This window comes from Meriones unguiculatus, chromosome 12 (assembly GCF_030254825.1).
Source record: "Meriones unguiculatus strain TT.TT164.6M chromosome 12, Bangor_MerUng_6.1, whole genome shotgun sequence".
Lineage (NCBI taxonomy): Eukaryota > Metazoa > Chordata > Mammalia > Rodentia > Muridae > Meriones > Meriones unguiculatus.
In genome coordinates this window covers 80,155,928-80,171,273 of record NC_083360.1, presented here as the reverse complement: position 1 = coordinate 80,171,273, position 15,346 = coordinate 80,155,928, and the positions used below count along the sequence as shown (strand labels likewise).

The following is a 15,346-nucleotide window of genomic DNA, read 5'->3' as shown; positions in this document are numbered from 1 at the left end:
CCAGAGAACCTTAAGAAAAAGAAATCCCTAGAAAAAAAGAGATATTTGTTATTTTATAGGTTTTAGGAGGTGAGAAGAAAGTTTTAGACTATATGGTTTAGACTAGAACAGTCTGTGTGATGAGGCATGGAGGAGCCAGTTACTGGATAGGACCATAAAAAAAGGAATTGTAAAAAGCATAATATTCACAGATTTTAATTCTCTGTCTCAGAAAGACTGCTATGAGGGACATGGCCTGATTTCTTCAAGCTGAGGGATCTGCCTTCTTAGAATTGACCAGAAACTTAATAGGAACAGGCCCAAGATTTAACTATTGGTTCATAAGACAAACAAACAAAAAGCAAAAGGGGAACTAGCTGGAAAAAGAAAGAATCCATGGAGGGGGCTAAGAGAGGAGGTAAGTGGATTAATTTGATCAAAATATACTATATACATGTGGGAAAATCATAGTGAAATCTCTGTAAGAAATATGTAGTAATAAAGGACTTTTAAAAATCAAGCAAATAGAAAATGAATGGTAAGCTGACCAAAATAAGTCTAATACAGCAAATGCTATTCATTTGAATATGCTTTTTAATATAACAAGTCAGAAGTTCCCCACTTGCTGACAGCAAGTAAACTTATAGCACTTAACAAGGGTACAGATAATTCATCCACCAGAACTTTGGATCTCTTATATAAGAACATTAATACCATTAGTGAGAAGTTTACCCTTAGGTCATATCCTTGAAGGCCTCAATGCTGTGTTTGTGTGTGCCCACATGCATATATGTGCAAGTGGAGAGTAGAAGTACATGTCAGATGTCTTCCTCAATTGATTTCCCACCTTTTGTTTTTGAGGCAGGGTCTCTCACTTGGACCTGGGGCTTACCAGCTAAGCCAGGTCAGCTGGGCAATAGTTCCCATGGATCGTCCTGCATCCACCTCAGAGCACTGGGGTTGCAAGGGAGAGGAGCTGTACTCAGCTTTTACATAGATGCTGTGAATCCAAAAGCAGGTCTTCATGCCTGCATGGAAAGCACTTTACCAAATGATCCACACCTACATCCAAGGCCCCTCCTTCTTTAGTGTCCGTAAATAAATTTGGGGGTGATAGATTAACATCATCCCAGTAGACATTCAACGCCGGCGATTCTCAACCTGTGGCTTGTGATCCATTTGTGGGTCAAAAGACCCTTTCACAGGGTCGTTTAAGACCACTGGAAAACACAGACATTTACATTATAATCCATAACAGTGGCAAAATCACAGTTATGAAGTAGCAACAATAACAAATTTATGTGTGGGGTCACCACAACATGAGGAAGTGTTTTAAAGGGCCACAGCATTAGGAAGGTTGAGGACCACTGTTCTACACTGACAGGGAAAAAGGAGCAATGTGCTTAGGAGGCATTTTAACAGAAGGTAGTATCGATGTCTCCATGAGAAAATAGACCGCTCACGTGGAAATGTGTCAAAGCATTCTGCACCTCATCACCATCATTGACAATTAGAGTTCAGCTAGGAGAAAAGAAATAGTTGAGAATAATTGTAAAACCCTCTCCCCTCCTCTCAAAAACATCAGGATGAGGGCGGTGCTTGGTGGGTCAGAGCTGCCCAAGCAAGACTTGAGTTCAAATATCCACCACACAAATAAAAAGTCAGGCATAGCTGGGTACACTCATAACCCCAGCAATGTGGAGGTCAGAGACAAAAGGATCACCAGGGCTTGCTGGCAGCCATTCTAGCTCCAGGTTCTGTGAGAGACCCTGATTCAAAGGAAAAGTGGAGAGTGAAAGAACAAGACATCCAGTATCCCCCTGTGGCTTCTACATGTATACACACACACACACACCACACATAACACACATACATATATACACAGAGTTTACTATGTCTCCAGTTAAGCCTAGAAACGTTTTTAAAGAAAAGTAAACAAAGTCTCACCATTGCAGACATAATAAATTAGCTAACTAACACAGACTTGGGAAGCGGTCCATTCCCAAAATGAACTAATTGATAAAAATGCTCTTGAGAACAGTGACTTTAAAAACCAAAAATGTGGGGGAGGGGGTCTTAAAAATAACCACTTGATAGTCATGCTTGATCTATAACACTACTTTTCAAAAATTAGAGATCAGTTTATCATGGCTTTTCCTAGATTTCCTTATTCCCCACAGTTGACTTCACCCTTTGATGTCTCCCCTAAATCGGATTCGGCAGGAGGACCCTCCAGGTAACAGACCATCACCGAGGGACATCAGGGCAGGAACCCAAGCAGGACGGGCCCCCAGAGGCCGGAGCTGGAGCAGAGGCCATGCGGAAACACTGTGTAGGGGCTTGTTCCCCACAGCGTGCTCAGCCTGCTTTCCTGCACAACTCAGGATCACAGCTCAGGGGCAGCACTGTGTATGTGTTATGTTGTATTTGTCTGTCTGTGTATTGTGAGCAATGTTTCTGTGTGTATATGGTATACGGTATTTGTGTTGTATATCGTGTGTGGCATGTATGTTATATATGAACTGTGTGTTGTGGGTGTGTTAGTGATGGTGTGTGTGATGGTATGCATGTCGTGCTGGGGGTGTGAGTATGGCGCATGGATTGTGTTTGTGTGTGTGAGTGGTGTGTGCATCTACTGCGCGTGTATTGTGTGGTGTGTATGAATGTGATGCGTGTCTATGTAGGGAAGTGTATGATGTGTATGTTGTATATGGCATGTGTGGTGTGTGTGTGAGGTATGGGAATGGGTGATGACTGCATATGTGCATAGGGTGCAGGTATATGTATGCATGTGTTTATGTGCAGGCGTGTTAGTGTATGATGTGTGATATTGTATATGTTACATGTGGTTTATGTATATGGCAGGTGTGCATAGACGTGGCTTAATACTGTGTATATGTGTGGGGTTGTGTGTGGAGTGTGTGTTGTATGTGTACATGTATGTCTTTGTGGTGAGTGATGTACGTTATGTGCATGGTGTGTGTTGACTGTATGTGTTTTGTTTGTATTGTATGGGGTGTGTGGAGTATGTGTGTGTATGAATGTGGGGGGCATGTGTATGGTATGGGAGATGTGAGGATAGTGTATGAGTGTGTGTAGGGTCTGTATATTGTATGTGTTACATATGTGTATGTCATGTGTACATGTACACAATGTTTTGTGTTCGGTATGCATGAGTTGTACATGGTATGTGTCTTGTATCATGTGTAGTGTATAATGTCTGTGTGGTATATTGTATGTGTTGTGTGTTTAGAGTATGTATGTGTGTTTATGTGGTGTGTATGTATGTAGTGTGTGTAGTGTGTGCACATGTGGGGGGGTTATGTTGTGAATGTGTGTCTGTGTGTTATGCATCGTGTGCCTTGTACATGGCGGGGAGTGGTATATTTGTATATAGTGTATGTCCTGTGATGTGTGTCATATGTGTGTGTGTTTGTGAAGAGATGTGGTATGTATGGTGTATATGTTGGATATTGTATGGGATGTGTGTGTATGTGTGGTACGTGTGTGTGTAGTGTGGATGGGGTATGGTGTGTGTGCTGTTTATGTATATGGTGCGTGTATGGGCTGTGTGGTGTGTGTGCATATAAGTATGTTTTGTATATGATATATGTGTGGTCTATTATATGTATGTGTATGTGTGAGGTGTATACATGCATATGTATGTGTGATATTATATGTGGTTATGTGTACGTGTGTTTCTGATATGTTTGTATGCATGTAGTGTGTATATATATGTGTATGTGAGGTATGTGGTATAGATGTGTGACCTATGTGTATGTGTGTACATGTAATGTGTGGGTGTATGGTTTACTAGGTAGAGTATTTGTATAGTTGGGGTTTCCACTGTGACAAACCAACAAGGCCAAAGGCATCCTGGGAGAAAAGGGCCCGTCGCATTGACACTTCCACATCACAAGGACGTGAAGGCAGGAAACTCAAGGCAGGAACCTGGAGGCAGGAACTGAAGCACAAGTTTCCCGGCGTTGTCCAGCTGCTCTCTTACAGCGCCCAGAGCTGCCAGCCAGGGTGACAGCACCCACAGTGAGCTGGGCCCGCCACATCAACCGTCAATCAAGACGCTGTAAAACAGGCTTTCCCACGGGCGAATCTAGTGAGGGCATTTTCTTCACTGAGAGTTCCTCTTCCTAAGTGACTCCAACTGTGTCAAGTTGATACAAGACCAGAATGTACTATGTGTACATGTTTTTATGTGTGTGATAGGTGTTATGCACATATGTGTAGGAACAGTATATGTAATGTAGGTATATGATATATATGTATATGATATGTATGTCTATGTATGTGATGTATGTATATGCAGGAGGGCGTGCTTTGTGTAGTTGCTAGTATGGATGGGTGCACATGTGCACATGGGAGCCACCCATTTGTGTGTGCACGTATGTGGTGCCATGAGGTTGACTCGGTGTCTTTCCTCAGCTGCTCTCCACTTTTATCTCTTGGATATGAGGTCTCTCACTACACCTGAAGTTTGCTCATGAATTCAGCTAGGCTGCACTGGGGCCGCAGGAGAATGCCAATGTCTCCAGCTTTCCGCACTGGTTCCAAGAGTGAAAACTCAGGCCCCAGTGCTCATGTATCAGTCATTTTGTCATCTCCCCCAAACCCGTATCTGAGTTGTTGTTTTTTTTAATATTTTATATCTTCTAAAAAATATAGCAGGTGCTTGTAAATATTGGTTGAATAAAGCAACATAGATGATATACAGTCCCCTATCTTAATAACAATGCTTTTTTAAAGCTATTTGGGAATATAGGCAGAGAAAATGGTTGGTTGAACTGAACAAAATCTGAAGAACTCTTTATGGAGAACCCAGAAGCTCATCTGTAGTTTGACCTTCAAAGAACACGCACGACTCCCGGGTGTTCAGTCAGTCATCTACCCTGCAGAGTGCACCAGACACTCAGGGCCTAGCAAATACATCGACAGCTCATCTGTTCTGACTGTAAACTCAAAACAAAGAAAATCAGACCATGTTCTACTGAACGATCATATTCTGGGTTCTCAGAGGAAGATCAGAGGGTTCAGTTTTTATAACTAATGTTTACTGTGTCATTTTTTTTAACTGTCAAATATAAAACAAAACAGTCTGCCGGTGTTTGAATGGGTGACTGGCCTGAAAGAAAATCATCTACAACTCGCTCCTGCGATCTCCAAGTCTCTGAGCCTGTGGAGACGCTTGTAAATTAGGTACCAACTCTGGCATTCTGCTTGCCTCGATAAATAGCTCAAGGGGTTCCATCTGCTATTAAGGTTTCTGCATTTTCTGTGAAAGAAGCCTTGATTTCATACTTACAGAGCAAACACTTAAGCATTCTATTTGAATATACACGAACAGCTCCTTTTTCAAGAGTCAAAAACCTTAACAAAATAAATACAGCCCCATCTATGTCTAGTGTCTTGATATTTTAAAGCATGTCTGCTTTTATTTCTTCACTTAGAATAGAAATTTGCCATGTGCCTGGTGCTTGAGGAGGCCAAAAAAAAAAGAGTTGGGTACCCTGGAGCTTGGATTACAGGCAGTTCTGAGCCACCATGTGGATGCTGGGAATGGAACCCAGGTCCTCCGGATGAGCAGCCAGTGCTCTTAATCATTGAGCCCCTTAAATCTTATAAAGTAAAAAAAAAATACTTCTTCCCAGGTAGGGTAGCACATTGCTATAATGCAGCATTTAGAAGGGCAGAGACAGAGGATAGCCACAAGATCGAAGCCAGCCTGGGTTACACGGTGAGTTTCAGGCCAGCCAGGGTTACATCATGTCTCAGAACAAAACAAAACAAAACTTCCCCATCATCTCGGCACATGCATTTGTCACTTTGAAAACTCGACTTCAAGTGCTTTAATCTCCTACGAGATTAAAGCTTCAGCAAGAGACCCTGCCTCAGACAGGAAAGAACAGAACAATCGAGAAAGACATTCAATGCCAACTAAACACACATACACACACACACACACACACACACACACGAGAACCTGCACACACATGTGCATCTATGCACACGATAACACAGATAATATGAATATGAAGAATCCTTGGGGACTGGGGAGACAGCTTAGCAGTTAAGAGCAGCTACTGCTCCAGCAGAGGACCCACACTTGGCTCCTAGTACCCACATTAGGCCTTAGGTAGTCCTTCACTCCAACTCCAGGGTATCTGATACCCTCTCCTGACCTTGGCGGGAACCCACACTCACATACACAAACCTACACATCCACACACACACATGCGCGTGACTGTGAAACAAAAAAAAAAAAAAAATCTTTTTTAAAAAATAACTAAGTTCTTAAAAAGGAATTTCTTAATGTAAATGTTTGTACTTTTCTTATAATAGAGTTTAAATTTTTTAAACCAGGGGCTGGCACAATGCCTCCACCAGTAAAAGCACCTGCTGCCAGGCCTGACAAATCTGAGTTCGATCCCCAGGACCCAGAGGTGGAAGGAAAGACGTCCCACAAGACGTCCTCTGACCTGCCCTCATGTGCAGTGGCAAATGCATTAGTAAAGTAATAAAAAAAAAAAACTTTAAATGAAAAAGAATTTAACTAAATACTTTCAGTGAGTAGTGGGCTAAAATTTTAAATGAAGAAAATATTATCAAGGCATTAAGTAGGTAGGTAGGTATCTTAATCACATAAAAACTGTGGTATATGATAAAAGTCTATGGTGTCTAATATTTAAAGAATTCAACTATTTAGAAAGAATAAATCATGTTGCATTTACTTAAAATCCATAAAAGTTTCCCAAAAAGTGAATATTGGATTTCCCTTTTCCTGGAGGATAGGGAGGGCTGTAAAGCCCGCTGTCGGTACAGGGAGATGTCTGAGATCAGCCATGCGTAGCCATAAGAGGTAACAGGAAATCCTATGGAAGAACTGGTTCATAAGTTTGGAATGTGTTATCAAAAGGCTAGGAAGCCACGAGTCCCAAGCAGTGCTTTTTATGTACTGTTCTCTGCCTTCTACCAGTTCTGTGAGAAAGTCTTTCTCTCAATCACACCTATGACCAGCAGCCTTGTTCTAAAACCCAAGTACTTACATACCTTCCACATAGGACTAATGTAATTAATATGTGTGGCTGTACCTTATAAACATAGCAGCAATTACAATTAACTAGTAATTTATGTATGTGTCAGTTTTCTCTGTTTAAAATGAGTCAGTGGTCTCATTCTCTCTTGTTCTCACTCTCTCTCTCTGTCTCTCTGGCTCCATCTCTCTCTTTAACACACACACAAACACACACAGTCTAACTATGTATGTGCACAATTTATCTTTTTTCATCTCCTAGATACTAATCAGCTTGGCTTAGAAATTCTGTCAGAGGATGCGGAATACAATTGTTCGAGTATCTCTTGTTTATAGTTTCTCAATTTTCATAGGGTAGACACCCAAATCACAGCTGTCAGTCGAAGCAAACATAGGAAATATGACTCTGGGAAAAACTTAGTTGTCCTAGCCTTCATGAGACAGGCATTTGATAACAGCTGTCCCTAAACATGACTTCACATTTTTTTTAAAGCCGATTATACATCATTTCAGAAGCTCCTAAGAGTCTCTGTTTGCCTCAGACCTTTGGTTATTGTTTAGTATAAATAGGTATCACACTTAACAGGGTTTCACTAGGCAGCTTTGGCTGGCCCAGAGCTCCTTAGATACACCAGGTAGGCCTCAGTCTCACAGAGGTACTCCTGAGATTAAAGGCAGGTGCTACCAAGCCCTGCTTGTTTCAATTCGTTTGGGGTTTGATGTTGTTTGTGACTTAATAATTTGACTGTTACTTTTATCCTCGAAGTTTTATTTTACACCATGCGACCAAACTCTTGTAGTCTTCTGTCTAGCACCGTCTGTAATTCATGTTTCCCAAAGCATATGTTTTGGAAGCTCAGCCTACAGTGAAGAGTTATTGGAAGGTTAAGGCTTAACGAGAATTGATGAAGCCATGTACAAGTTAACACTCTTGCTAGAATGTTTTGGGTTTGCTTATGTTTGGCCTTCTTGGCCTTTGTGTCATGCTTGCCTGTGACCCTGCCGGGCTGTAATTCATCAGGAAGTGCCCCATAGGTGTGGCCTTTTGCCATGGGATTTTCTACCTTCAGAATCCTGAGCAGAATATTGTTTACATTCTCTTCTTTACAAATTCCTCGGTATGTAGCATTTTGTTATAGCAATAGCAGAAAGTATGGAAGGGAACTAGTGAGGGAGGAAAGTGGGGGGAAAAAGGTGGGGGAGGACCTAAATATTGAGAATGTATTTTGTAAATATATTCTATTCCTTCTTAGAGTTTGAATCTGAAAGGTCTGCAAGGGACTGATTTGAACAGTTACTCCACATCTGTTATTTCAGGAAGTTCTGAAGGCTTTGGGGGTGGGCATCTAACTCAAGGAGGTAGGTCATTAGGATTGGGTCGTAAAGCGTATTTTATCCCTAGCTCCTTCCTGTCTGCTATGATGTAAACTGTTGCCTTCCTCCACACATTCCTGCCTCCACACTGGTCTCATAAGTGCACTGAAACAAGCAACGAAGGACCTAGTCCTATGAAATCTTGACCTAAATTAGGATTTTCCTACCTTTAGAATCTCAAAAGTAACTCATGCAGTGATTCTCAATCTGTGGGTCATGACCCCTTTGACAGTCACATATCAAATATCCTGCATATCAGTTATTTATATCATGATTCATAACAGTAGCAAAATTATAGTTTTGAAGGAGCAACAAAACAGTTTTAAGGTTAGAGGTCACCACAACATGAGGAGCTGAATTAAGAAGTTGCAGTGCGAGGAATTGGAATTTCTACCAATGAAAATAATAAGGCAGAACAGTCAGTCAACAAAAACAAAAATCCTGAACAGTTATGACACACTACACCCAAGTTCACACACTAGAGTAAAGACTAGAAACACACACACACAAAAAATTAAAAAGTCCTCTGACATTCTCATTCTAGCAGTAATGAAACTGGAAAGCATACACATAGCATTTCCGAACGTGATGAAACACTGTGGAGTAAAAAGGAAAGAAAGGGGGAACATACGCATTGCAAAGTAAGAAGCTGGGCAAGTTCAAACATTTGAACAGAGGCTTAAGGGAAATGTGTGGAGCAGAGCAAGCCACGTAGACATCCCAGAGACGAACACTGCGAGCAGAGGAAGCTAAAGTATAAAGATGGTCGCTGAAACACTCCGGGAAAGCCAGAAGCCCAGGAGGAGGAGGAGGAAAATATAGGAAAAGGAAGGATGGGCGACCATAGGGGTCTTCTAATTATTACAAAGATTTGGGCTTTGACAACATATGGACTGGAAAGCCACTAGCGTATTTGGAGCAGAAAAGTGTCATGATGTGATGTGTCTGTTTAACTGAGATTTTGACTTTAGGGCTGTAGAGATGCCTCAGTGGTTAGTTCCTCCAAAGACTCCGGGTTTGATTTGATTCCCAGCACCCACAGTACGCCTCTCAACCACCTGTAACTGCAGTTCAGGGGAATCTGCCACCCTCTTCAGGCCTCCATAGGCACCAGGCACACACATGGCACACCTACATACGTGTAAACAAAGTACACATACACATAAAATTTTAATTTTTTATTTTATTATTTATGAGCGCTTGTTTGTACACATGCGCATGCATACACAGAGACCAAAGAGGGCATCAGAGTCCCCTGGACTTAGAGTTAGTTAATCGTGAGCTGCCCAACATGGCTGATAGGAACTAGACTTATGTCCTCTGGGAGAGCAGTAAGCATCCTTAACTGCTGAGCCATCTCTTCTACCCCCTCACATATATTTTAATAAAAAATAAAAAAACTTTTTTGGGTGGTTGATTGAAGAGGACAGAGGATATAAACAGACTAATAAATGGATCCTTACAACAATCCAAAGGTAAGAGCTGTCTGCAGTGGCCACTGAAGTAAAAGAAGAGACTGTGTTCTGGGTTTATTTTGAAAACAATGCAAAGAAGATTTACCTGCATAGATATAAAATGCAGATACAGGCGTAGATATACATGGGCAAAAATCGAATGTAAAGGAGCAATGATGACTCCAGGCTTAGACTCTAACTACTCTGAAAAATGAAGATGAGCTGGCCTGCAGCCAGTGTATCATTGAGGCTCTACTTGGAGCACATTGAAATAGAATGCCTAGAAATGTCTACTAGACAGCCAAGTGAAAAGCTTTGCAAGCAGGTGGGTAAAGAGGTCTGAGGCTTAGAGCAGGAAGCCAAGACATGAACTATCACTGTCTAAGTTTAGAGAGACTGCAGGAATTTTCAAAGAGTAGAGAGAGAAAAGAGCAAAGGCTTAAGAAGAGGAAGGACCAACAGAGCAGACAGCAGGGTGTAGCCTGTGAAAGAGGAAACGGGGAAGCACTTACCGCCCTGGATATCAGACGCTGGGACAAGGTTGTCAACGGGTGAAATGGAATGAACTCTGACACCAAACGGCAACGCTGATGTCATCAGAGACCTGGCAGTTCTGTAGACCTTGCAGACCTTGGGCAGAATATTCAAAAGTAAAATTGGATAGGAATGGGTTTAAGAAAAAAAAAAAAAAAAGTAAAAACACAGAGAACAGAAACAACTCACTAATAACGTTTTTGCTCTGAAGGGAAGAAAAGAAAATAACTGTCACAGACATATATGTAGCCTAAATAATCTGCAAAAAGATACATTTAACATTCCTGTAATTTTTCTTTTAAAATAGGCAAAATGAGGCTTGTAGTAAGGAAGAAGCAAGCAACAAATCAGGGTATCCTCAGGTTACCTTTGTCAAGTAATGAGTAGAAAGGCATTTGTCTTATCTACCCATTGATAACAGTTTTCTAGATACCAGCCAATACATTCATCTTATGCATTTCTCCCTGTATTTGTCACAGTTCAAATGTTAAAAATAGTTAAAGACTAACTTCGTGTGTGTGAAAAGACAACAGATAGTATCACTATTGCATCTGAAAAATCCCTTAAAGGAACTGGAGTTGTCACTCAGGGAGAGTGTTTGCCTTGGAAGCCCTAGCTCCGGTTCCCAGCACCCAATAAACCAGGTGGTTCAGACCAGTACCCAGAAAGAAGAGCTATGAGAAAGTCAAGGTCATCCCCAGCTATGACATGAGTTTGAGGTCAGCCTGGGCTATATATTATTTGTTTGTTTGTTTGTTTGTTTGTTTGTTTGGTGTGTGTGTGTGTGCGCACTTGAGAAAGAATATTCTCAACTATAAAAAGATCAGATTTAAATAGAAACTTCAAAAGCCTGTATGTACAAAATCTGGCCAGTATGTGAACATTTGCACTTTTCTAATTTAATTAAAATTGGAATTTGTAAATCACATAAAATCTTAAGAATTTGAAATGAGCCTTTTCTTCATTTTAACTCCACAGGACATATTTTTTTCTTTTCTTTTCTTTTCTTTTTTTTAGTGCGAGTGCTTGCCTCTAAGGATAAAAAAAATGCAATGCACTATCTGCCAAAAGAATTGATTTCTGTTTGCTTTTTTTTTTTTTTTTTTTTCTTTTTCTGGATATGTTTAGGTCTTACTTCCAAGACCTCCCACTTCACAAACACAAACCATGTGGTCCTACATTTGTGATCCGAGTATGAAGCAATAACTGCTTTTCCCTCCATGAATTCAGGGGAGAGCAGAGCCCCACACTGTAAAAGAAGAAGGGGCCAAGATCCCAAGCTGTGAATGAGCTGGCCTGGATCTAAGCAGATGCCTGCACTGTTCCCCTTGTTTTTCAAACAAGCACCAGCAAGGTATCTGAGTTCTAAGACTCCCTGGCTAACCAACATGGAATTCACTTCACTCTGCTCACATATCAAAGGAGATGACCCTCTGCCTCAGGAGGTACTGTGAGGAAGACACCTGGCTGGCTGATGCCCTTTCCAGACCAAGGGCAGAAAAAGAACTGAAAACACGTTAAAATGTTCTCATGAAAGAGCACTTCCAACCCATTCTCTCAGACTGCACACAAAGCATTTGTGGGTGGCAAGAGATTGTTTCATTCTAGCTCATAGCCAACAAAAACAGCTAGAAATGCTTCTACGCCTAGCCTAACTGTCAAAGTCTAAATCTCAAATAAATTTTAAAATACCAACAGTAAAGTGTTGTATGTGGTGACAAAAGCCACTCTCTCACTCTGTGCCTGTATAAATGAGTCAAGGAGTTTTGGTATTTATCAAAAATGAATCAAAAAAACCGCATCGCTACTTTATCGTACAACTGCCCGTGTGTGTGTGTGTGTGTGTGTGTGTGTGTGTTTGTGTGTGTGTGTTGGCTGATGTATTTAGTTAACCTCTGCTATTTTCTGGGATTCATTCCAAGACTATGAAAGGTAACACTGAGGTTGTCATCTCTGTTGCTGAGCTTCATTTCAGAAGATGATTTGAAGTGGTCTGGAAAACCACTCTTTAAACATTCTAAACACAACTCTATGCTAAAAAGCCATGAGCACTGCTCAGTAATTGATGGGAAAGGTACAATTCTTTTTTTGGTTTTCTCCAAATTTTTTCTTCCGAATACACATTACAAAAAAGTACTATGTTAAAACCACAAGTTATTTAGGTATTTCTTTCTTCCTAATTCTTTTGTTTCTCAATGTTGCAGACATTGGTTTAAAGGTAATATGATTCTTTAAGTGAGTGCCTATTCATGTATAAACTATATATATTTTTTTCCAAGTTCTTTACACATACTTTGTTTTCTCTACCACTATTAACTGAAAAAAAAATTCCTGAAAACATGGACAGTAAATGCACAGAATAACCCAACCTCAAGACCAATGGAGTTCCTTCAGTTTCATGAAATCAGCAAGATTGGCAATTACAGAAGTCTACATTTTTAATATAAGGTACACCTGAGGTATTATTGAAAGGCCCTCCGAAAATGATGAGAACCCAGTCCTCTAAACGTGATAGACGATGGAACCCATGGAGGGTAGGCTAATCCCCACCACTGAGGATAAATGGGAAACACGGCTGTGCTGTGTCTCGGGGTCCGGAGAGCTGGCGGGGCACTTGATACACACAGCCCCTCCAGGCCCCTCTGAAGAACTCCCCCTGTGCCACCAGGAGTCCACAAACAGCGTCGTGCCCCGATACCCTGTGTCTTAGATGGAGTCAACCTACCTGGGTTTGCAGAAAGATTCCTCGGTCCGATCTGGTTTTCCCCTCAGCACTGCAAATCCTTTTAAATGAGTGCTTCGGCTGGGGCTCGGCTCGGGGCTTTGGTTGGCTGGCGAGCTGGCTTTTCTGTTTGTTTTGTTTTTAATTTGCTCGGGAAGGGGGAAGAGGGTGGGAAACTAAGCCCGCCCCTCGACACATTTTTTTCCTCTTAGGTCTTTCAAACCAACCCACCCTCTCTCTCCGGCTCGGGCTCCGGAGCTTAAGGGGTTGATGTCGTAGTCCCAGGCAGTTTCCAAAGTGGCAGGAGGCCGGGAGAAGTTGCGTGGCTCTCCTCAGGTGCCGCCCCACTCGGCCGCCGGGTCACCCAACCTTCTGCGCCCTGTTGCGCAGTCCTGGGTGGCCCCGCGCCTGGGGTTCAGGACTGGAAGGGGGTCCCACCTGTGTCCCGAGGTGGGGTGAGGCAGGATGCCCGGGCTCTGTGCCGCTGGCTCAGAAGGTGCCAACCACTAGTGCGCGGGCGCGCCACTGCGGGGCACTGGCCACTCAGGTGACCGCGCGGCGGGGACGCAGCGCGCGTGTCCGAGGCAGGAGCTGGGGCAAACCCTGAGGGACTGATTCTGTCCTCTCTAGCTTTTACAGCGGCAGGTGTAGGGAATGCTGCTCTAATAATCGAAAGGACTTGGCGAAGTGGGAAAGGGAACCAGGGAAGACCCCAAAGAGGGAAGTCATGAGCTCCTTCTACCCCAGTGGGCATCAGCCATCATCTCTGCCTTGCCCGTCACAAAGGGGAGGAGGGTATTCCTTCATCTAGTTGACTAATGACCACTTCAAAGTTTTCCATGCTGGAACTCAATGACATTTGAGGCAGAGTCTGTCCTTAAAAAGTCAGATTCCAACCTCAAATTACATAGAAATTTGCTGCTCTCGGCTAGAGATGTGTATTCACTTATCTGTTTACTTCCTTTATGTATGTTTATTGACATGGTGCGTCATATTACTTTCTTTGAACTCGGGAGAAGAGGACATAAGCATTTATAAAATTCCCAATTGTGCAGTTGATCTGCAGGAAAGAATAGAGGAGATTAGGACTACAGTGACAAGCAAAGGCCTCTCCAGGTTAATTTGACCAGGAGGACTCTCCTGGGAAGACCATCAAAAAATGGGCACGGCAAGTGGGTTGCCTGAAATTAACCCAGCCACAATAGGGCAGAGAGCATGCTCCTGCTCCATGGGATGAAACACAGAACCAAGAGATCTGTAATAGGACTCCTCCTCCATAGACATGACCTTTCAGGGTCAGTGACCCCTTTCTGACAAGCAGTGGCCCTGCAGACTTTTTTTTTTCTTTTTAAATTTTTTTATATTAATTACAGTTTATTCACTTTGTATCCCAGCTGTAGCCCCCTCCCTCTTTCCCTTCCAATCCCTCCCTCCCTCCCTCCTGTCCTCCCATGCTCCTCTCCAACTCCACGGATAGGGGAGGTCCTCCTCCCCTTCCATGTAGCCCTAGCCTATCAGGTCTCCTCAGGACTGGCTGTACTGTCTTCCTCTGTGGACTGGTAAGGCTGCTTCCCCATCAGAGGGACATGATCAAAGAGCCAGCCACTGAATTCATGTCAAGATAGTCCCTGTTCCCATTACTAGGGAACCCACTTGGAGACTGAGTTGCCATAGGCTACATCTGTGCAGGGGTTCTAGGTTATTTCCATGTGTGGTCCTTGATTGGAGTATCAGTCTCAGAAAAGACCCTTGGGCCCAGATTTCTTGGTTCTGTTGCTCTCCTTGTGGAGCTCCTGTTCCCTGCAGGTCTTTCTAGCTCCCCTTTCTTTCATAAGATTCCCTGCACTCTGCCCAAAGTTTGGCTATGAGTCTCAGCATTTGTTTTGATATCCTGTTGGGTAGAGTCTTTCAGAGGTTCTCTGTGGTAGTCTCCTGTCCTGTTTTCTCCCTCTTCTGAAGTCCGTCCCCTTTGCTTTTCTGACTAAGGATTGGTCATCTTACCCAGGATCCTCCTTCTTTCTTAGCTTCTTTAGGTGTACAGATTTTAGTATGTTTATCCTATATTATATCTAATATCCACTTATAAGTGAGTATATACCATGTGTGTCTTTCTGTTTCTGGATGATTTTTCTAGTTCCTGACATTTGCCTGCAAATTTCATGATTTCCTTGTTTTTAATTGCTGAGTAGTATTCCATAGTGTAAATGTACCACAATTTCTGTATCCATTCCTCAGTTG

The 15,346-nt window shown here is 42.4% G+C and overlaps 1 protein-coding gene across 3 annotated transcripts in view; it reads right to left on the bottom strand.

Annotated features, from left to right (window-relative positions):
* Nucleotides 1-13,588, bottom strand: part of Lepr (leptin receptor) — a 78,336-nt gene extending 64,748 nt beyond the window's left edge. The window contains exons 1-2 of one of the 3 annotated variants that reach the window (XM_060365981.1): nucleotides 13,112-13,588; nucleotides 10,365-10,482 (exon numbers count right to left, since the gene is read on the bottom strand). The gene's annotated coding sequence lies outside the window, so the exon portion shown is untranslated. The remainder of the gene's footprint in view (nucleotides 1-10,364; nucleotides 10,483-13,111) is intronic. The other 2 variants (XM_060365980.1, XM_060365979.1) reach the window with 2 other exon arrangements.
* Between the last annotated feature and the right edge of the window lie 1,758 nt (nucleotides 13,589-15,346).